Below are 22,125 nucleotides of genomic sequence, written 5' to 3'. Positions count from 1 at the left end.
AAACAAGACAAAACACAAAAAGTACCCCAGCCTGCACAGCAACAAACTATAGCTCCTTGTCACACAGTTCCACAAATGAAAACAATCCTTCTGCAGCTTTTCCAAATTCATGATTTCTTGGTGATTTTTAAATTTCTCTCTCTCTGGGGGAAAATGCGAACTTCACCCCAAAAAGGAGTGCTAGTTTCATATTCCGGGTTAGGAATGAAAGCCACCAGCATAACAGCAACATCTAGAAGTAGGAGACATGTGTCTCTGGGCAGCATGGTAGAGGAGGGAATCATAACACAGACAAGCAAGGATCCCCCACGTAAAAGCTGCACAGGCTAGGGGGAGGATGGTCACAATTAGAATCACTTAATACAAGAGTGTGTCAGGATGACACAAAAAATATGCAAAAGGACACAAAAGAATGGGTGAAGAGAATAAAATTAAAATTAACTGCATTTTTAGCTTAGAGTGAAACAATGAATAATATAATGTTGATTTACAGCTTCATCTATAAATGGTGTGAGCTGAACTTGTCACCAGAGGCATTATGTTCGGAAAGAGTGGGTTTCTCCAAGAGACAATGTACCTGTCAAAATGCAATGTGCCTAATGAAAATGTATGAAACTCCCAGCCTAGAGATGAGACAGTACCTCATAAATTCTTTCTGCAAATTCAGTGCAAATTGGCAAAGGAAACAGGATAATCTGGAGAGCTGTTAACACAAGGTAATCAAAAACATATAGAAAGTTTCCATTCAACAGTCTAAGATTATTTTTCTTTCATTTCTGGTCTGTATGACTACACAGCCAAAATAACTTCATGTTTTGTTTCTCTTTAATTCAGTTTATTTCTTGCTGTATCTGAGCAATGGCTTTGTGCTACATGTGAGGAGGTACCTCAAAAATCATCTGAACACACAGAGCCAAATATCAATCTGTGTTTTCTGCTGCCAGAAAAAAATGAATTCCTTTCCTCTTTCACCTTCTTTCTACTTCTCATCCACAGTCTTAGGGAAAAAATGTTTATTTCATTTTTAAAACCTGAAAGCTGAGCCACCTGACATGGCTCACTTATCTGCAGAGATAAGAGCCTGTTGGAGGAGGCTGGTGCTGCAGAGCTTGTGCCAGGCTGTAAACATAGTAAGAGGTCATTTGATCTGAAAGGTTTTTCATTTGGGCCAGCCTCACATCCTTACATGGGCACTCACCAGATGAGCTTTGTTGATTTTCTGAAAACAACCCTTCTAAATGATTGCGGAATGAGATGACTTATTACTATATGACTTGTAGGATAAATATTTCCAAAATAAAACTAAAGTTTCATAAATAAGTGGAGGGAGGGAAAGTGCTGAGATTGTGGTTGTTTATTGCTAGAAGGAAAAACACTAAATAATAATTTTTGTAAATTTTATGCTGACTACTGGAATAAACAAAAAAATGCTTAACCACAGGGGACTACATAAAGCAATAGATGAGGGTGCTTATAAATAACTTGTAGTAATGAGGGAAAGCTGTGTATATTTTTCTTCTCCACATGGGATATACCAAAAGGAGAGTATGCCAAAAAGACTTATGTCAAGACTTTTTAAAACCACAAACAATTTTGGCTCCTCTGTCTACAGATGTCCTATGAGATCTGGATTTACAGGTAAACAATGTGTGAAGCTGGAAAATACTTAATGGTTTACAAAAACTATTCAACATTAATTTCTGGAGAAGCAGACACTGGACATGGCCTGCGGTGTCTGTACAAGACCATGAAGGTAAAAACCAATGCCGTGGAAGAAAACTAACATTTCCTCTTTAATCAGAGGGGGACCAAAATATCACCCCTGTGAATGAGCCTCTTGTTACAGCCCAGGAAAGAGAGGGCTAGAGTTGTTATGTGAGAAGGACAAGCAAGACTTCACTTACTCTGCAGTATGCATTGTGTGACAGCACCAATCCTTTGAACACACCAAGAAGGATTAAAGTCAATATATTTCCACAGGCCTCTGATGCTAATCTTGTTTTTCTCATTATTATAATAATGTGATGCTTTATACAAAGTGCATATACTATAGGCAGTCTTCCAGGACTTGTTCAAAAAATATATTAAAATATTCAGCTGATATATTTTGACAAGTAATCTTGGTAATAGGGCTTCAAATGTTTCTGTTTTGTGGACGGTTTAGATGTCTATCACACACTAAGACATCCAACATGCCACTCAGAAAGGAGTGGAAGGCAGTCTATAGGCCTTGCACTGCAGAGAATTGTTTAATCTCCCAGTGTTATAATGGGATGTAGCCAAATTGAAAAAGGGGAAGAAAATTAGTTGTCTACCCAAGAAGAAGGATCAGAATTAACTCCTCTCTGGAACAGAACTATGCTGTGCACTCAGGAAGAGGAAAGAAGCTTATCTCAGCCTGCAAGGATGTTTGGAAAGGGAGCAAGCACAGCACAGAATCTGAGATTTTCAGTATCTCTCTACCCAAGGAAAAATGGCATTTGTTTTGAATTAGTGTGCTAAAGACAACTGGCTGGAAATGGCTGCTGACACTTTCTATAAATTGAAAACTGTCCTAGACAGCAGAAAAGAGAGGTATTTGTCAAGGATAATAGGCCTGGAAAGATCCTTTGAATCCCCTAAAATGCCAAGCAAGAAGGACATCTGATTAAAGAGGTACAGGGCACATTTGTCCTAGACACCATGTAGGGTCCCAAAATTCTCTCCAATACCATGTAAGAAGTTTAATGTTGATGTTAAATGTCTTAAGAAGGCAAGGGAGGGGAAAAGATGAGCAGATATCTGCATGGCCAAGAAAGAGTGACTGTGTGGCACTTAGCTGCCAGCTGCAGTTAAATCACATGAGGAAGGCAAGTAGGTTACATGTTTCAATGTAAATGTATTTGTTTCTTTATTATCAGGGATTCTATGACACATTCAAGAGCATTTTTAAGCCTTGTGCAAAGCCTGTCTTTCGCGTGTGTTTATCACAAGTCAGGAGGTTACATTGAATCCCCAGAACACCCACATGGAAAAGTGGACACAAATGAACCATTAAGATTTTTGTGTTGGTTCAGGGGGCTGCAGAGACTCACAAGCATAAGAAACACATAAAGTGTGCCCAGAAAATACATTGATGGAAGCTGGAAAGGAAAGATTCAGAGAGAGATGCAAACAGAGAAATTTTGACCAAATATGGAATGGGTGGTAAATCTTGCAATTTTATTCCCAAGAAAAATTTATTAATATGAATTCTGCATGACATTTAACAATTTTCATTGCTTTAAAAGAGTAAGAATTCTTTATTCCACAGAAATATCATTAGCTGGTTTTAAATGGTATATGAATTACCACTGTAATTACCTCCATTATTCACTGCACCCAAATATTGCCTCAGGAAAGTTCTGACCACATAAACAGTCCATGAACCCCCCATCTTGTTCTTAAATAAACTAGACCTGAGATCTAATTATTGCATTCCTTCTCACTAAAGTGTACTCTTCCTTTCCTAGGTAGGAGAAAAATCATTCTCTGAAGACCTCTATTAAATCTGAGCCTTTTGCTCCACGGATAAAATCTTAGGAATTACAGCATTTTGTCCTAGAACTGATAGTAGTAAATACTGATAATAATATAATAAATATACATAAATAAGAGTAGCATCTTCTTAACAAGTTTTTTTTCACCTAAACTGGTAAAGAAATACAGAAAACAGCCTGGGTCTAACATGTTATGATAACAATATTTGAGATCTAACTTAAACTTTATGTTACAACAGCATCAGAAGTGTCCTAGATGCTGCTGAGAGAAAGAATTAAAAACTCTTCTCTGGTGTCAGCAGATTATCTGGTTTGCAGTCAAGGCACATCACAGAGGCAGAGACTTTGGTGATGTCTCAGCACATAATATTTTGGGATGACATAACTTATAAGGTCCAGCCTTATTAGGCTCCATGCTGTGCAAATAGCTGCAGTCCTCCTGAGGTCACCATATCTCTGCTTTTTGCCACCACTTTTTGACTGCCAAGTGCCCAGTGGCTACATCTGCTCCTCTGTGGGAGTCTGCAGTCTCTTAGAATTGCCATGATCTAGTCAAAAGAGAAAAAATGTAAGTGAAGAACAGGACAAAATGTTTATTTGGGAAAGAATGTATTTACCATGACTTATTAGAAGAATTTCCCCCAGTTATATTTAAGGAAAAAATGTTTTGTTCTTCCATGAGCAAGAGCAGTAGAGGAGAGCCAGGGGAAGAATCTGGAGGGCTGAGGACAAAAGTTACAGGCTGAGAGCAGGGAAACACCAGGGCAGTTCCTGACTGAATCAAGCCTTAGAAATAGTGTCTTAAGGTGAGCACTGGCAGCAGGCCTTGCCCCACGTGCTTTGTGAAGCCCCTGAGGCCTTGCCCCACATGCTTTGTGAAGCCCCTGAGATGAAAGCTCCTTCATGAGGCAAGGGCACATCTCCAACGTGCTGAGTGACACTTTCCTCCAGGCTGCCACTGCTGGCAGCTCTGTGCAGATGTGCTCTGGGAGACACCCCTCAGCTCCCATCCCCACCCCACAGATGCCTGGGCAGGGCTCTCAGCCAGAAGATGCTCCTGGGCTGGGGAGGAGGTCCAAGCTTGCTGGTGTTGGCAAGCTGCCCCATGCACTGGCAAGAGCTGCTCAGAGCACCTGCAGTGACTTCCATCCCAGATTTCCTTACAAGGCTGGAGGCTCTTCCAGTTAGTGACTGTGAGTAAAACACAAAGAGAAATATATTAGGTTTATAGATAGATTTTTATATTAGAATTAAATTTCCAGATGTGCAGCTCTTGACTAGCAGCACAGAAATATCCACTCTACAATATGCACAAGTCTTATTCCAAAGCTGTGGTGGCATTGACCTGGCGTGAGGTGTGTGGGGTGGGTGAGACACACTCCTACACAGGGCACAACGAGGAGGGAACGGCGTGGCTGTCTAACTAAACTCTGTCCTCACCTTCTGTCCTCCATGGCTCATTCTTTGTGTGTTTCCCTCTAGACTAGTCTTTTCTTATGTCTTGCGCAAAGATTGTGAACTCTTCAGGTAAGTATAGTTTCACCCTCTACTTATTGCTTGAGGTTTATCCCCTGATTTCTTCCAGTGCACTTGTGTCTGCACCAGGCCCTACACAGGGCTACTAGTTTCTCCTCAACATTGCTAAATCTATACTAAATCCCAAAATTAGTGATGTAAATTCACAAGTGTAGAGCAGGAGGCCTATGGCACCATGGAGAGAAAGACAGACAGCAATCTTCCTCTGGTCTTTCCATTTTCCTCCACAGGACTACAGCACTCACACTGAACCAGGACAGCCCTCCTCAGTCACAGATGTGACTTTATTTTAATTTTTTTTTTTTAATTACAGATTACTTCTTTATTCCAAGGAACAAAGCCTATGAGTCAGAGAGGATGTGGTAAAGCCATTTTTGTCCTGCTGGCTGGAGCCCAGTGGCTTCCTCAGGCAACCATCCTAACCAGATTCTTCTAAGAGCAAAGGTAAGTGACCAAACCCAGAGACTCTGTTTCATGACAGATGAGCATGGGAATGGCAGCACTCAGAGCACTCCAGTCTGGCATCACTTCCACAGGGCTGCTCCATTGTCCCCTCGGGCTACCTCTAAAACACACAGATCCAATAACTTAGCAACCAAACTCAGGGCTCAAACACTTGTAACACATTCAGGCAGGAGCTGCAAAAGAAGGGAGGCTATTGACTTGGGTCCAAATAATTATTTTGCTTAACGACGCTAATATAACCTTGATTACTGGGATAGTGGAGACTTTTAAAATAGCTATGGATAATTAAAATTAAATTTTAAAAATTTTAAAAATTTAAATTACTACCATATAGTCACCATAAATCACAACAATGTACTTTGCACATACTTCTGATTTAGTATTTTGGATATATCAAAATCCAACCGATTTTCTTTGTCATTTCAGGTCCCTAAGTTGAGAAATTCTCTTAGAGAGGAAAAAGATAATGAAAAATCTTGGGTTTGTTGGCTCAAAGTTTTAAGCAATCCAGTTTTTAAGTTCTATGTTCCTATTTCTGTTTGCATATTACCTGGAGGATAAACCTGCTGACATAGAATTAAAAATTAGGCACAATTATTAAAAAGAGGGGGGTGATGTTTTTTATCACTTCAGCTTAGAGAAAAACAGTACTTCCTCTATCACTCCAGTCAAGAGATGTTCTTAAGAAAAAAAGATAAGTTATAATAAAATTAGTGTAGACACCAATATCTATAGTGTGCTGAGAAGCAACCAAGTTTCTCAGCTTTTTCATATGTTCTGAAAGTAGACCTACAAAATGTAGAAGAAGTGAGGGAAGAATTCAAGTTTAGATAAATGTTGGTGTTGAAAGCGAAGGGAGCCAACCCATCTTGTTGTTGATCAGCATCGACTCCGATTTATTGATCAAATAAGTCACCCTTTATAACAGTGTTAATTAACTTCATGCATATTGCAAAATTCAAGTTCATGATAGGTTACAGAGAAAACTCTAACCCCTCCTTTTGTTTTACAATACCTGTGGTTTGTTTATTGAAAACAAGACCAGCGTTCTCACTGTGATATGAAAAGTTCTCAAAACCTTCATATCTGTTCCCAGAGCAGCTATCTGTTCCCAGAGAGCCCAAGGACAGAATGTTTTGACTCTTATGGGAAGACTGTCTGAGAATCCTGCTGTTTATAGAAAAGGTGTCTGAGAACCTAGTTATTTACCAAATCAAGCCTGGGAACTGCTGCTTTACAGCTGCCTTTTACTTTCCTATCAGCTGTATACCTTCATGGCCTCTTTCCTTAAGCCATGCCTGAACCAGGCTCTCCACATGCTGGTTTTGCTTTTAAGGAAAAAATAAAGTCTTCTGCAATTTTGTTTCTTCCTTAAAGAGATATTTTAAATTTTCCATGGTTCAAAAATAAAAATCTGTTACAATTGTAGTAATTCCAAAAATGAAGAACCAGACAGTTCCTTCTTCCAGGTCCTTTGGAAGTTCAGCATTTGGACACAGTAACTTATTTTGCCTAAATTGATCGAATCTGTCAGTTTCTGGGATGGCAGCAAACACTTGTATCTATATGAAACCCAGGGCAGGGCAAAAAGCTTCTGTTTGACCCAGTGTGTCTAGAATCAGTGAAAATATTCCAGAGCTTAAAAGTGTTGCTACACTGAGACCCTTTGAGCTATCCTCATCTAAATCATGTTATGCAAAACATAACATAAATCACACATAATTGAGAATCCTCATTTCTCTTCCATATTTCTGATAATATTTTTATCACAGTTGTATGCTTTCTACCATTGCAATCAAATTATCTATATTTTTTTAAATGCCATCGTAAAAAGAAAGCATTCGCTTTTTTTTTTTTTTTTCCCTGTTTACAAAACCCCTGACATTTTTCTGGGACACCTCTTCCTGCAAGCTATCTGACTCATCTAATACAGGACCTTGCAAGAAGTTCGGGGAATGTCCCTCTACTAAGAACATTAATACAGAGTGCAGATGACAATGATTTGCTATAACTTGTTGTGGAATTGCAGCTTGCCTAGGGATCAGGTTGGACTAGGATGTGCTTACAGATCTTCTTGAGTTGTCTACCATTCAGCGCTGCCTTGTGTCAGAGGTCACCAGGCCCAAAAGCCACCCATCCCCACTGCAGTGAAAACTCTCCCTAAGGGGGAACTAACACACAAGAGAAGCCTTTTTTGGGTCAATGTTGTGCTGAACAGATCAAAGCAGATACAGCTGAGTCAAGTCAGTGAATTTATTTTCCCAAGGAACACATTTCTATATCTCATATGATGGTACCAAAAATTATTTAGATACATCTACATGAACTGGGGCATTAGCATGGAAGGATGTTTGATTTCCTTTCCTCAGAACTGTGATTTACTCCACACAAAACAAATATCCAGTTGTGCAATATGTGAAGGCAACATAGTGGACTGGAGTGACCTGGTGCTTACTAATGCAAACCAGACTTCACAAGCTGATGAACTACTCCTCACAACTGCTTCTCCTCAGTCATCTACTATGGAAGTGGCAAATATTTAACATTAGAGTTTCTTTTTCATTTTGTTTTTCTCCTGGCTCTCAACCATGGCATTCATATCGTTACTCTTAACATTTGTGAACAACCACTCTCTTCTCTCACATTTAATTTATCAAAAAAATCCACACTTTTAAGTTCATATTTTCCATGTTCTCAGGAACCAGTGCTTTGGATCATAGTAATTTTATACTCTTTTTTATTATTATTAAGCTAAAGAGAAGAAAGAAGCAAGAGGTATAAGTAGTTAGGTGCATCCAAAATGACATTCTCTTGCATATAGAACGGAAATAAGGCCAGACACAGAAGGGCTGGAGAGGTTGCCTAGGATATATGATGTTCTCATTATTGAACATGTCCTGTTTCCATTAAGGTAGCTTCAAAGTTCAAACTCACTGTCATGATTTATCATGGGCTACTATTTCCATCATTGTGACAAACATGAAGGCCACATCCTGAGACTTTGAGACCACAGTTTCAAGATGCAGAAATTAAGCTAACCAGCAGGTTTACCTCATCTTTAATCCCCAAGCTGAGCTGTGCCCACTGTGACACCTCAGGGACTTTGCACTTTTGAATCCTGAGTCCATATTTTCTGTGAGGAACCACAGTGAAATCAATAACCACAACAGCTCTCTCCAGTTACCAGGAGTGAACAGCAGGACATTGTGTTACCATGTTCCTGCATGTAATTTCATGTCATAATGACAGCTTTGCTTTGAAAGTACTTATGCTTTTTAAGAAAATTTTAAGGGGTTCCAGAAGTAGAAGGCACAGAGCGCCAAAAGGCCCCATGCATTTCATATGGCCTATGCAGAGGCCATTAACTCCAACTTCCTGAACCCTGATGGCCCAGGAAAACACAGTGCATGCCTGGAAGGAGCTCAAACAGCAACATGAACACTAAATGAAATCCAGACAGACAAACTACAGATCCAAGATCTTTCACCCCCAGTCAGCAATGGCAGGCAGAGAAAGTGTTCAGTGCACCACAGGAGGACAGAGGTCAAATAAAAGAGGGAAACTTAGAGGAATTAATGAAAAATTTTAAGATAATGTCTCGACAGCTTACTGTCTTTTTTTAACAGCTGCTTGGGATAAAAGTAAAGGAGAAGGGATGAATAAGATAGAAGTTTTTCAGAGGTCTGCATCTACAAAGTAAATTCTGTGAATATCAGATATGAAAAGGCTCTTTAGATGACAGATTGTGTGAATCAACATATACCAGGTAGCCAGGGCAACCACCAATCCAGAGCTGAAATGCAGAGAGTAGATTTATTTCAGTACCTTGCTAACACAGGGTAGCAGAGACACACAGAGAGACAGGCTCCCTTAGGATAAGCCCATCCTAGCAAAAACAGAGAGCCTGTTGCCTGTCCCAATATTTCAAAAGCCTTTATGCACAATTTATCACAAGACTGTGCTTTTATTACCTCTCTCCAGCAGAAGGCTCAAGCATGTCTGTGGGAGTGTATTTTCCCTGCATAGGAATACTATTCAAAACAGGCAGAGGATGAACAACAGTGGACATAATAAAAGTTGTTCCAAACTGATATTCTTAGCATACCCAGAAGAAAAGGTCAGTTTGAGTGAAACTACTTCCCCCTCACCAAATCTTATGGTTTTAACCCTCTCCTTCCAACTCAGATTAACTTGGCTTTTAGTAAAATTTGTACAATTACTAAGAAAGGTCATTCAATACTAAAAAATGGCCAGTTACAAGAACATGCATAGTAGACTCAAAGTTACATGAGATTAAACATCTGATCTATGCTGTCTTTTGGTTGAAAGTGTTGTGCGCATAGTGACAAATTTTTTTCAGACAAAGAAATGTAGTGAGAAAACTCTAAAAACCCAACATAGCACTGCTGACTTTTTTCACTAGCTCATTTAGTGAAGACATTTGTAATGAAAAAATGAATGAACATTTGACTAGAAGAAGGAAGACACACAATAAATGATGTCTGAAAAGATGATATTGCAAGAAAATGACAAGAAATCCAAACTTTAACAGGAAAGAAATAAGGTGCCTTTCATCACTATATGCCAAGAACTAATGGGGAATTTAGGTGATTGGCATTGGCCAGTTAGACTTGTCTTGAGTTAAAAATTATCCAGTTGCTTATGCCTGGGAATCCCAGAAGAAAGTGAAATGCTAGGAAGAAACACTGAACACCAGCTCATGACACCTGGAAATTTAGCAGGCAGAAGCTGAAAGTGATTCACAAGCTGTCCCTGCTCAGTGAGCAAAACCAAACTGGTTTTGAGCAGTAACAATTTTCCTAATGATGTTTCTTCCTGTAGGACAATTGCTGAAAAGATACAGGTGAAGGCAGAGGCAGACACAAACTGTGTTTGAGCAGCATAAAGGGTGGTTCTGTTGCTTTTGTTATAATTTCTCAGCTCAATCTAGTCACGCATCAGTCCTTTCAGAAACAAGGTCATGAAGCTTTCTCCATGTTTCCAGTGACACACTAGTGTTAAACAAAAACATGTGGAGCAATGCAACTATGTGCAGGCTATGGCCTCTGAACAGTAAGGAGTTCTTGTTACCTTATTTCAGTATAGAGTTTTATTTCTTCTGGATTGAGACCAGCGTTAGCTAACATCATTGTACTCCTTCATTTCCTAAGAACTTTGTAAAAAGAGGGCTTGCTGTTCCACTGTCCTAAAGCTGTGGGAGCCCACCTCCACCACTGCAAGCAGAGACAGAGAATGCACCTCTATCAGACAGAGCATTGTGTGTGTGCATGCATCCCAGTGTGAAATATCCCCTAGGGATATTAGAAATCACATTCTGCACTATTAAGCTTTCCTGGTGATGCCTGGATAAGCAATGGGAAAAAGAGGTGACGGACATAATGGCTGGTTTCTAGTGGGAGCTGAAGGAGACACAGATGTGGAAAAAGAAGATGGAAAATCCTCAAAACAGCGTGGAGGACTGGGATGCACTTATGTTTGGGATAGGGCGGAGATGAAGAAGAAAACCAAAGATAATGCCGAGGCTCTCACTAAGTGCTAAGGGACAGAAAAGACTTTTTTATCTCCTACATAATACATAATTAAGAAAAAATATTTCAATCTCTTGCAAGGAAATCACAATATGCAGCCATCTTCATACCAAATATGAAGCCAAAAGACCTCACATTTAGAGATTTGACTATGGCTAATGTTTTTTTCTTAAAAACACGAAGAAAATGAGCTCAGGCCAGTCCCCAAGGAAAATAATAAGGTGTCACACAGAAAACTGAAAAACTATTAGTAATAAATACCCCAGTACCCCCATAGTCTTTGCATTATATCATGTTTGATAGGCCAGTCCTTCTCTGGAAAAAAAGCAGAATGCAATAAATGTTTCTTCCCTTATAACAATTGCAATAATATAACCATGCAAACTTTAGCTAACAGAACTCTTTAGGATCTGAATTTTGCATGTGTGAAGTTCACCAGGGTGTGATGAGAAGACAAACAAAGCATTTTTCAGGGATAGATCCAGGCACACGCTATCAGAGCTTTGGGACATCTTTCAATCACACCAGGGCTCACTCCAGGCAGGATTAAGGTGGTTCCTGCTCCCTCTGCACCACCTGCACTGCCTGCTCATGTGCAGAACCGAGTGCTCCTCTCCTTCCCTCCCTCCAGGACCTGCTCACCCACCCCATGCTGGGTCAGCCACGGTTGTACAGCTCCTAGCATCATGACTCATGGCTGCAAGACAGCTCCAAATCGCTCATCACAGACAGATCAGGAGATCAGGGCTTGTGCTGGCACCCTCTTACAGCCTAGCTGCCAGCACTGGTTGTGTTCTCAGATTTTGATACTATTATGACACTAACAGACTTCAACTGTTCATAGCATTTTATGTTTTCTTTGCTTTGCAAGACTCAGTATAAGTCTAGAGCTTTCCTTTCCATTTTCAGTAATGACTGTGATTATTAGAAAAATTTGCAGTATACCTGTATACCCTTTATTCTTGCTTTTTCAATGTCGTAGTTGCTATGAGATTTGGGGTCTTTGGACTCATTTACTATTAGGCTTTGATTATGGGAATTTTCTGACTTTTTGCAGATGTACAGATTTCTTCTCTAAGGTGTTTCTTTCAGGTTCTAACTCTCCACAACTCCTGGATTATTCAGAAATAAAGACAGGATGGAGGCTGTGGGAGCTGTGTTGTTTAGCTAGTTTTGGTGACTTTAAATACTTAAGTGCAAGTGGAGGATAAAAGTTAAGAGCTGACCTTCTCAGGTGAATCCAGAAGAGAAGATTCTGGCAGTGTGAAGGGCATAAGGAGTTCATTGAAAGGACTTTAAACAGGACAAAAAGGGTAAGACAAGCCTTGCTAGAAATAAGCCTGTGGGCAGCACACTAATATTTCAGGGATGGTGTGTAGCCAGGTCCTTCACTCTGTGGAGGCAGGGGATGGAGATCCTTCTGGCAGCAAAGACACAAGGGCTTTCAATGTGATAGAAACCACAGAAGCACCTGAGAATGGTCACACAGGAATTTGGGCTTCCCTGTTCAAAAATGTGGTACCAAACTGAAGTACATCTGCACCAGTGCATGCAGGATGGGCAACAAACAGGAGAAGCTGGGAGCCATTGTGCAGCAGGAAAATTAGGACATAGCTGCCATTGTGGGATGACTGGAACAACTGGAGCAACTGCAATGGATGGTAATAAACTTTTCAGAAGGGATAGGCAAGGAAGGATGGGTGGTGTGGTAGTCCTGTAGGTTAGGGAATGTCATGATTGTCTGGAGCTTAATGACTGGGACTAAAGGATGGAATGTTTATGGGTAAGATTCCAGGGAAGGCCAACAAGGCAAATATCCTGGTGGGTGTCTGTTATAGACCCCTCCTAGCAGGATGAAGAGGCAGAAGGAATATTCTGTGAGCAGCTGAGAAAAGTCTCGAAATAGTTAGACCTTCTTCTAGGGCGACTACTGCTCACCAGTCTGCTGGAAATAAAACAGCAGAGAGGAAACATACCAGGAGGTTCCTTGAGAGAGTGTTAAGACAACTTCTTGACACAGTTTGTCAGTGAGGAACCAGGGGAGGTGCCCCACAGGACACATTTTTAGTGAACAGAGAAGAACTAGTGGGAGATGTGATGGTTTGAGGCTGTCTTAGAAACAGTAATCATTAAATCATAGAATTTTCACATCTTTGAGAAGTCAGGAGGGAGTCTGGAAGAACTGACAATAGGATTTCCACAGGTCAGATTTTAGCCTGTTTAGGAGCCTGGTTGACAGCATCCTGAAGGGCAAAAATGTCCAGGAAGTTTGGATATTCTTCAAGAAGTAAATCTTAAAGATTCAAGAGCAGGTTGAAGAGACCTCTTACAAAGATTACAAAAATTTTGCGATGTTATGCAGGGAGAAAATGAGAGGGACAAAAGCCCAACTAGAACTTAATTTGGCTACTGCAATAAAAGACAACAAAAAATCTTTCTATAAATACAACAAAAATTAGCAACAAAAGTAGAACTAAAGAGAATCTCCATCCTTTATTGGATACCAGGGGAACCATAGTGCCAAATGATTATGAAAAGACTGAGGCTATTTGCATGTTTTTAGGAGTAAGACCAGTTGTTCACCAGCCCCCTGAGCTAAAAGACATAGAGAAAAATGAAGTCCCCAGAATCCAAAGGGAAATGGTTATTGATCTACAACACCACCTAGACATACACAAGTCTACGGGGATGCATGGGATCCACAAGAGTACTGAGAGAGCTGATGAAAGGGCTCACAGAGCTACTTTCAATTGTTTACCAGCAGTCCTGGCTAACTGGGCAGGTCCCAGTTGTTTGGAATTCAGCACATTTCCTCCTCAGCAACTTCACTGAGATACAAAACTGGGAGGAGTGTCTGTGCGACTCAGAGAACTGTGGGACTCTTCAGAGGGATGTTGAGAGGTTGGAGAGACAGGTAGAGAGGAACCTTCTGAAATTCAGCAAGGGTAAATGCAGGGTCCTGCACCTGGGGAGGAATAACCTAAAACACTGGTACAGGTTGGGGGCTGACCTGCTGGAAAGTGGCTCTGGGGAGAAGGAGCTGGGGTCTGGAGCACAAGTTCTATGAGGAGTGTCAGAGGGAACTGGGGTTGTTTAGCCCAGAGGAAAGGAGGCTCAGGGGGAATCCTTATGACTCTCTGCAACTTCCTGAAATGAAGGTGGAGTGAGGTGGGTTCAGTCTCCTCCCAAGTAACAAGTGGTAGAATGAGAGGAAGTGGCCTCAAATTGGGCTGGAGAGGTTTAGATTGGATACAATGGAGAATTTCTCTACTGAAAGGGTGGTCAGACATGGGACTGGGCTGCCCAGAGAAGTGGTTGAGTTTAAAAAATGTATGGATGTGGTACCTGGGGAAATGGTTTAGTAGTAAGTGTGTAACAGTGCTGGGTTAATGACCGGAATTAATGATGATCTTAGAGATCTCTTCCAACCTGAATGATGCTAAGATAGGAAGATCTATCTGAGATGCCTACACCAACCAATAGATCTCCCTCTTCCATGCATTTCTTTAACCAGCTTTCAGTCCTAGCTTTTTGATGGTGGCTATCTTGCCTTTCCTTTTGTTTATACATCTGTCTATATAAATATAGATAATATCTATCTATATTTATAGATAGATGTATTTTTCATACATGTTCATTGATATCTGAAACATACAGCCACCTCTTTTTTATTAGTTATTTTGCTATACCTGTCACCAGTAGTGCAACAAGAAGTATTTCTCTCACAAAGAAGCGCTGGCATTTCCCTAGCTTGTTCAATATCCAAAAGACAGCATAGCATAACTGCACTTTCTCAAAAAGATTGATCATGACTAATGCTCATGGAACATTGACCCCACAACCTTTACCAGTGAGCTTCCACAAAACTCCTAAATGATTTAATTAGCAGTAAGCAGCTCTATTCTTCAGGCAAATGAGAGGATTACATGAATACATGCATCTGTCGACATGTTTCGGCAAAAGGAAACATTTGATGAGAACTGGGGCCTTATACAATCACACACTCTTGCTTTGCAAAGCATTTTCCATAGACTGTATCTCATAAATATAATTTAACAACTTCATGTTCTCCATGCTTCAGCAAACTGAACTTATTGCTGATGATTGAATGGGGTCTGCATGGTTTGATGTGGTGTCACTAACGGGTGTTTCCCATTGGGAGGTTTCCAAGACATTTTTTATTGGAGTTTACTTGTTTATCATGATCTGATGGAAACAGTCCCATTTCAGCAAGACCTGTCAGGTATGTCTTGCTTGCTTTTCCCTGGCAGACTGCTGCACTCCTGTACAGGCAGTCCCTTGGCAGGCAGCAGCCAGGTATACCACTGTAGATCAATAATTTTCCCTGAAGGATTTTGCAGATGGGAAATCCCATTATGGTATTTCTGGAATTCAAGCAAACAAAACATTTTAAAATTTGAAGGTACACTCCACCTCTCTCTGCTGTACCTTTTCTACATGCCATCTCTGGGAGTTGGAGGCTGCTCAGATGGGGAAGCCAGCAGGAAGCATACATACCTGCCCTGTTAAATGAGAAGAGGCTGGGAAGCCAGCTCAGCCACTCCACTCTGCTGTCATTTTACCTTGCTCCATGGTTCAGTCTTGGTGTGTTCCACTGTTATGGTTTGGGCCTGGGAAAGCTAGAGCCCCCATGAGTATACCTTCTACCTAATATCTGCTGTGAGATGTGAGCAGGAATAAGCAAAGCAGGCTCCAGCTTAAACATAAAGAAAAGTTTATTAACTAAACTACACACAATTACTAAACTACACAAACACAAAAAAAAAAGAAAATCACAAGGAGAATGAAAACTACACAGAAACACTTCCCCCTCCTCCTCCAGATCCCAGTACAATTCATCTCCCAAAATTATCCACACTCGGTCTGGCACCACGCTTTAGAAAATCAAATCTTCAGCTTATGAAGAGTAGACGGAGTCCTTCCTTGTACCACGGACTTCTTGTCACAATTAGCACCGCCCGGAGTCCTGCTATCCCGTGACATCTCCTTTCCATGCCAAGGTCCTCTCACCACCAGGCATGGGATGGGGCAGAGGCCTGCTTTCAGGTGGGCCTTTTTAAGGATGCCTGGTCTCGTTCCAAGCAGAGCACAGTCTCATCTCTGGGACCTTTGTCCCCCCCATTTCTTCTATACCCCCTGGGGCCGAGGGGTCTCAACACCAAACTCTCCTGGCTCCAAGCCTCCGCTTCCCCCTGCAATGCAGCCTCTGTATCACCAGGAAACAGTCCATGGATATACAACAGAAGAGTCCAGCAAAATTGCCACTCCATCTTCCCCCATTCCTTCAACATCTCTCTTTCTCTTTGCCAGACCCCCTTACTGGCCTGTTTCTTCCTTCATCTTCCACTCTTATCCCTTTCCTAGGAAAGGTAATGTTCCGTGAGGTTCTCACTATCCACAAGAGTTAAAAGCTCTCCCAAGCCACTGGGCTGCTCACAGCCCCCCCACCCTTCTCTTCCCAGCTGTGCTGCCGGCACATGATATCAAGTTTCAAGATAACAGCACAGGCTGCATTCTCTTCGTCTCCAAAAAGGGAGGGGGGAGGTAAACAGGTCGCTCGATGCTCCCCCACCCTTCCACCGAATCCGGGCCTACCATAGATGGGCCACGTGGCTTTCCCCTACCCCAGCCCAGCCAGCAACTGGGCCGGGGGAGGGAGGCCCAACCATCCACGCCGGAAATCCCAAGAGGGCTCTGAAGGACAAGAGCCCTGCTTTTAACTCCTTGGGCTTGTAGTCTCAAGAGGCGGATCCAATGCCCCACTGATCAAACCAGGTGCTCATCTTAAAATCTGAACACCCATTGGTAACCACAGCAAAAACAACATATCCCAGATGTCCCATTTCCGGTCAAACCACGACATCCACCCAGCTGTCACCCAGACAATGTCCTAGTATGGCTCTGGGGGTGCTTTACTAGAGTGGTCTCTCTGAAAGCCAATGCAGACCGCATTACATCAGATTTTGCACCTATTTTGTACCTGTCCTTCAGTGTTCTCAGATTCAGTGGCTGTCATGTTGCCACTATCTGTATAGGAGTTATGGTCATGATGCAGGGAGATTGCAGATGTCAGAGACAAATGTCCACCCATATTCTTTTCTAATCTTTACCTGATATACTTTGATGTTGCTGTCCTCAGAGACAGGACACAACCCATCACACTGTTCACAGCTCATGCTTTTGCTTTGCTTGCGTCTGCATTTGTCCCCACCGATGAACCAAGCCATTGAACTGTTACAACTGCATTTCCAGCAGCCTGGTCACCCCTCCCAACAGTTCATGTGCAAACCTCCTCTCCAGCAGCGTTAGAGCGTGCCAGACATGAGGTGTCTCATTAGTTCTTGTTCCCAGCTTCCAGCAGCAGCTGGCACACCCTGCTGCAGTTTAAGCCTCAGATGTCAGATGTCATTGTGCAAAGCTTCCAGACACAACCCTTTGGTCTCCTCCAGTGCCTCTGCTCCTTGTCAGACCTATACTCCACAATTTCCATTCTTCACTTGGCAAGGACTCTGAGGCACTGATTCCATTTCATTTTTCCAGCGAAATCTGAGTTCAGTAATACTTAATTGGCTTAGCTTCTTAAGTAGATATTTCCAAAGTATTTTTAAAAATAAATGTTTTTAAAAACCCCAACCTCTGGATATCTCTCTGAGATACCTCTTCTCAGCTTGATTGATGGAAAATCAGCTTGATTTTCTTCCACTTCACCAATCATTTCAGATGTCTGCTCATTGATACATTCTCTCACTGAGCTGTCTGCTTGAGTTCAGAGTTTTTCCATATGTAGCTAAGTTTCACCTGGGAGATGATTTATAATTCTCTTTCCTTTTTTGGTGAAGACTATAAGCATTTTCTGTGATGATGACTATACCTTTTACCTTGAGCAGTGGTTCTTTGGCCAACTTTTATCCTTGCAGCGATTGATTCTGAGCCTCTTTGTGCCTCAGCTGGTAGATAGGTATCAACACCTACTGTATTATTCTTACCCATTAGAGACAGTTTGAAAAAAAAACTTTGCATCTGGTGATCCAAAATACTAGGACCTACTTATGCTTCAAAATTAAAAAAATCAGATTTTTATCTTTATAAGACCTTTGTATCTTTGTAACAGATTTGTATCTTTATATATCTTTAGATATAAATGTATATCTACTTTTCTCAAAATCATGAGAAAAAAAATTAATGTGTGGTATCAGCATACCTTGCAAGACTTAAGACTCAAGGTTTATTCATTAATCAATGTACTTCAGCCACAAGCTAACCTAAAGAAATTCCTTTTTGGTTACAACTGCCAGCTTCCCTTATTCCTCATTCATTCTGGGCTGAAGTGCAGCAGCAATGACACCCAGGTTAAGTGCTGCACCTGAAAAAGTTACATTGGCCCTTTCAAGTAACTAAGGCCTCAGTTGTGCCAGGCACAGGAAGTGTTCAAGGCTGGGTTGGATGGAAGTCTGAGCTGCCTGACCTAATTGAAGGTGTCCTTGTTCATTGCAGGGGTTTACACTGTGTGACTTTCAAAGGTCCCTTCAAACTACTCTGTGATTCTATAACCCAAAAGTGAGGCAAATTTCCCATTCAGTCATTAAACTTTCAGCATATACAGGATGAACTTTGCATAGAAAGATAAGGAAGAAAATAATTACTGGTATGCTGCCTCTTTGAGACAAGGGAGACACTGTTATTCTTTCCTTGTTCTCTGAGACTGAAGCTGGACAGAAACCAGAATAACTTGAAAAAGGGTTAGTAAATCCTTGAGGTTTATTTAAATGGTCAGTTGAGACTGAATTGTAGGCAACCAGTATTAATCAATCTAAAGAATTTTTAAATTATTTCTCTATTCTTAATGTCAGTTTTCCTTTTAATCCCCTGATCCTCATTTCTTTGTTTGGCTTCTATGCACTGCTACTCACAGTGAAAAAAATTAATGTGGTGATGACGAGATGGAAATATCAGTCCCTGCAACTGAACTCTGCCAATTGAACCCCTGACTTCAGCACGATGTAGCTGCAGAGCAAAATACTGCTGGACTGCTCAGAAACACTGCATTTTTTTTGTTAATTCATGTAAGTCAATTATGAGTGAGTTTACTCCAGCCATTATGAGTATGACCCCAGAAAAAAATTTCATGCGGTGTATATATAAGTGACACAAAAACCAGTATTTCACATGCAGCTTTTAAAAACAAATTGGTGGGTTTGGATGGTGAAAAACAGCAAAATAAAAGCAAAATATTTCGCCTCGCATTGAGCCTCTCCTCCCTTTGCTCCTGAAAAGACCATTTCCCAGAGTAAAATTTTTTACTTCTTTCATCAGATTTTTTTCTAACTGAAGTGATTCCTAAAATTCTTTTTCCAAAACAAGAAGATTTCAATAAATAAATCATAATAGCCTGCAAGAAGTCACTGCTGCTGTAAAGCAGATGAAAACTCTCACACCTCCCCATGAAGCTGACAAGTTGATACCCACTTCAACAGCAATTGAATAGCAAATGTACTGCAAAATTTTCTTTCCTTCCTTGATTTTATCATTATTTCACTTAGGTAGGTAGCAACTGCCTTTCCACTGTTACAAACTTTTCAAATGCTTCACAGAGACCACTTTTGAATGTATGACTATAAAATCTACCTTTAAATTGATTCACTGAAATTTATGATAGAGGGAAATACCTCCCCTGGGGGACAAAAAGAAATCAATAGCATGATTTCTATATACTAAGTCCCATTGAAAAATTACTGAAAAAAATTGATTCTTAGATCAGGGAGAACAAGAGCCACCAGTGAAATCAATAGTTTCTAAGGTATATGATAAACCACATTGCTTAAATTTTTTCTCTTTGTTACAAGATTTGAGTTGTTGAGAAGAAGACCACTAAATATCTCAACAATTAGTGAGACCCGGAGTTTTCTTCCTCTGATATCACACAAACAAAAAAAGAAAAATTAAGTATTGTTACTATTAATAGGGAGAATATTAATAACTAGGATGCTGGGAGGAAAGTAATGATCAAGGATCACTGAGCTATGTCCCCTTCCTGGATTGAATGAGGTGTATGCACATCAAATAGCAAAGGGCTGCATGAAAGTCTCTTCATCCAGGCAACAACTGACAGAGTAAGATGATGCAGTCTGAAGCTGTGCCATGGAAAGTTCAGGTTAAATTTTAGAAAAAATTCTTCAAAGAGTGACTGGGAAATGGAATTGCCTGCCCAGGGAGATGCTGGAGTCACCGTTCCTGGACATGTTTAAAAAAGGACTGGAAGTGGCACTCAGTGCCATGGTTTAGTTGATGAGGAGGTGTTAAGTTAGGTCATAGGTTGGACTGGGTGATGTTAAAGGTCTTTTCTAACCTTGTTCCCCTTGTGATTCTGTGACTGTGAACCCCTTTAATATAACTGTTTGAGCCCAACCCATCAGAGAATTCCTTACCCAATAAAGCCATTTATTCACGTAGTTTTGTCTGAGTGCAGTGAACTCCACTAAATTACCCAGATAAGATGCCTGATATGACCAGAGTAAGATGTCATAATGAAGGTTGGTAGGTCTACAATTGCCATAGAATTTCTGTATGACTTGGTGGAGTAGTGTTCTTTTATATCCTGGAGGATAAAAAAGCCCTGATGGATGGTTTAAATGATTAATGACTACGCTGCTAATGATTAGAGGATAAACTTCCATGTCCTCAGACTTAGGACACCATTTCTCATGCTGACATTTGCTTCTCAAATGTACAGTGAAGTCCTTAGTCCAAAGTCAGAGAGAGCATTTATAAATGTTTTGAAATTATTTGCAATTATGAAAAATATCTCAAAAATAGAATAATTAAGTAACCTACTTCTCCGAGAGTTGTTTCTTCTCTGTTAATCCTATTGCATATCCTTTGGCAGCAGGTGTTAACTGATGCAAATGATTCACTCCTTCATAACCACTGCTAGCCAGGAAAGCTCTCCTTTCACATCAAAATGGTGGAGAATACTTGATGGATAGCAAGGAACTACCTGTACCTGTTGATCTTAGTAACCACAAGAAGTATAAAGTATCTGTTTGAAAATCTAGCTCTGATTGACTTGCCTAATGTCAGAGACAGGAAAAAAAGCCCTCCCAGCCCACAGCTCTCTTTCCTTGGGCTAATATGTCTTACATGTAGAGAAGGATGTAAAACACATTCCCTTTTGTATGTGGTAAAGATAACAGAAATACCTTCAGCAATGGAAAGTACGGACTGGGACATTTTTCATGTTATGCAAAAATGTATATGTACACTAGGAAACCACTGCTTGTTCACAAGAACAGGGGATGCCAGGGGCAAAGAAATAAAATTTCAACAGCCTTTCAGTGCACTCTGGGACAGCAGCACAAGGCCTGTAACTCAGGAATATCTGACATTGCTTGAAGAAATGCAGATCTCAGAGCAGGTTCCTTTCCTCTTCTCTCAAGTGGATCTTTCATTCCATCTGGAGCTTTATGTTTTCTTGGCTACTCAGCCAGCTGCATTACAGACAGTGAATTAAAAGCTGCTCAGTGGCTGCAACGACAATGGAAATCTACTCCACAGCTGTGACTTTCAAATCAAATTACAAAAAACAAACACACCACTTCATGGTTTTAATACATACTAATGTAAAAGCAGCATATTCAGTAAATTCTTAACTACATCTATATGAAGCTCTGTAGCTGCTCATGTCCAAGAAAGGCACACCCATTTGCCTCAGCCAGAAATCCAGCCCAAGAAATTTTCTGTCACTGAAAGTGCAAGTCTGGATCACTGAAATCCAGTGAGTTATTCCAAGTTCACATCAGCAGAACAAAGATCAGAATCTGACCCAAATATTTACTGAATTTTGGAGTCTCTGTGTCTAGCCATCAAGAAATGCCTGCTGGATGCAAACTCTTTGTGTTCAGGCAGAACACAAGGAGTCTAGTGAGGAAACAGACATGGATGGTGTTTTCTAACACAGAACTGTCGAGCAGTGTGCCAAGTGTTGTACATGTTAGGCACAGGAAAATGGAACATTGCAAAATTAAATCACTCTCTATACC

This window comes from Ammospiza nelsoni, chromosome 2, assembly GCF_027579445.1.
Source record: "Ammospiza nelsoni isolate bAmmNel1 chromosome 2, bAmmNel1.pri, whole genome shotgun sequence".
NCBI classification, from domain to species: domain Eukaryota; kingdom Metazoa; phylum Chordata; class Aves; order Passeriformes; family Passerellidae; genus Ammospiza; species Ammospiza nelsoni.
This window is presented reverse-complemented; position numbering follows the sequence as displayed.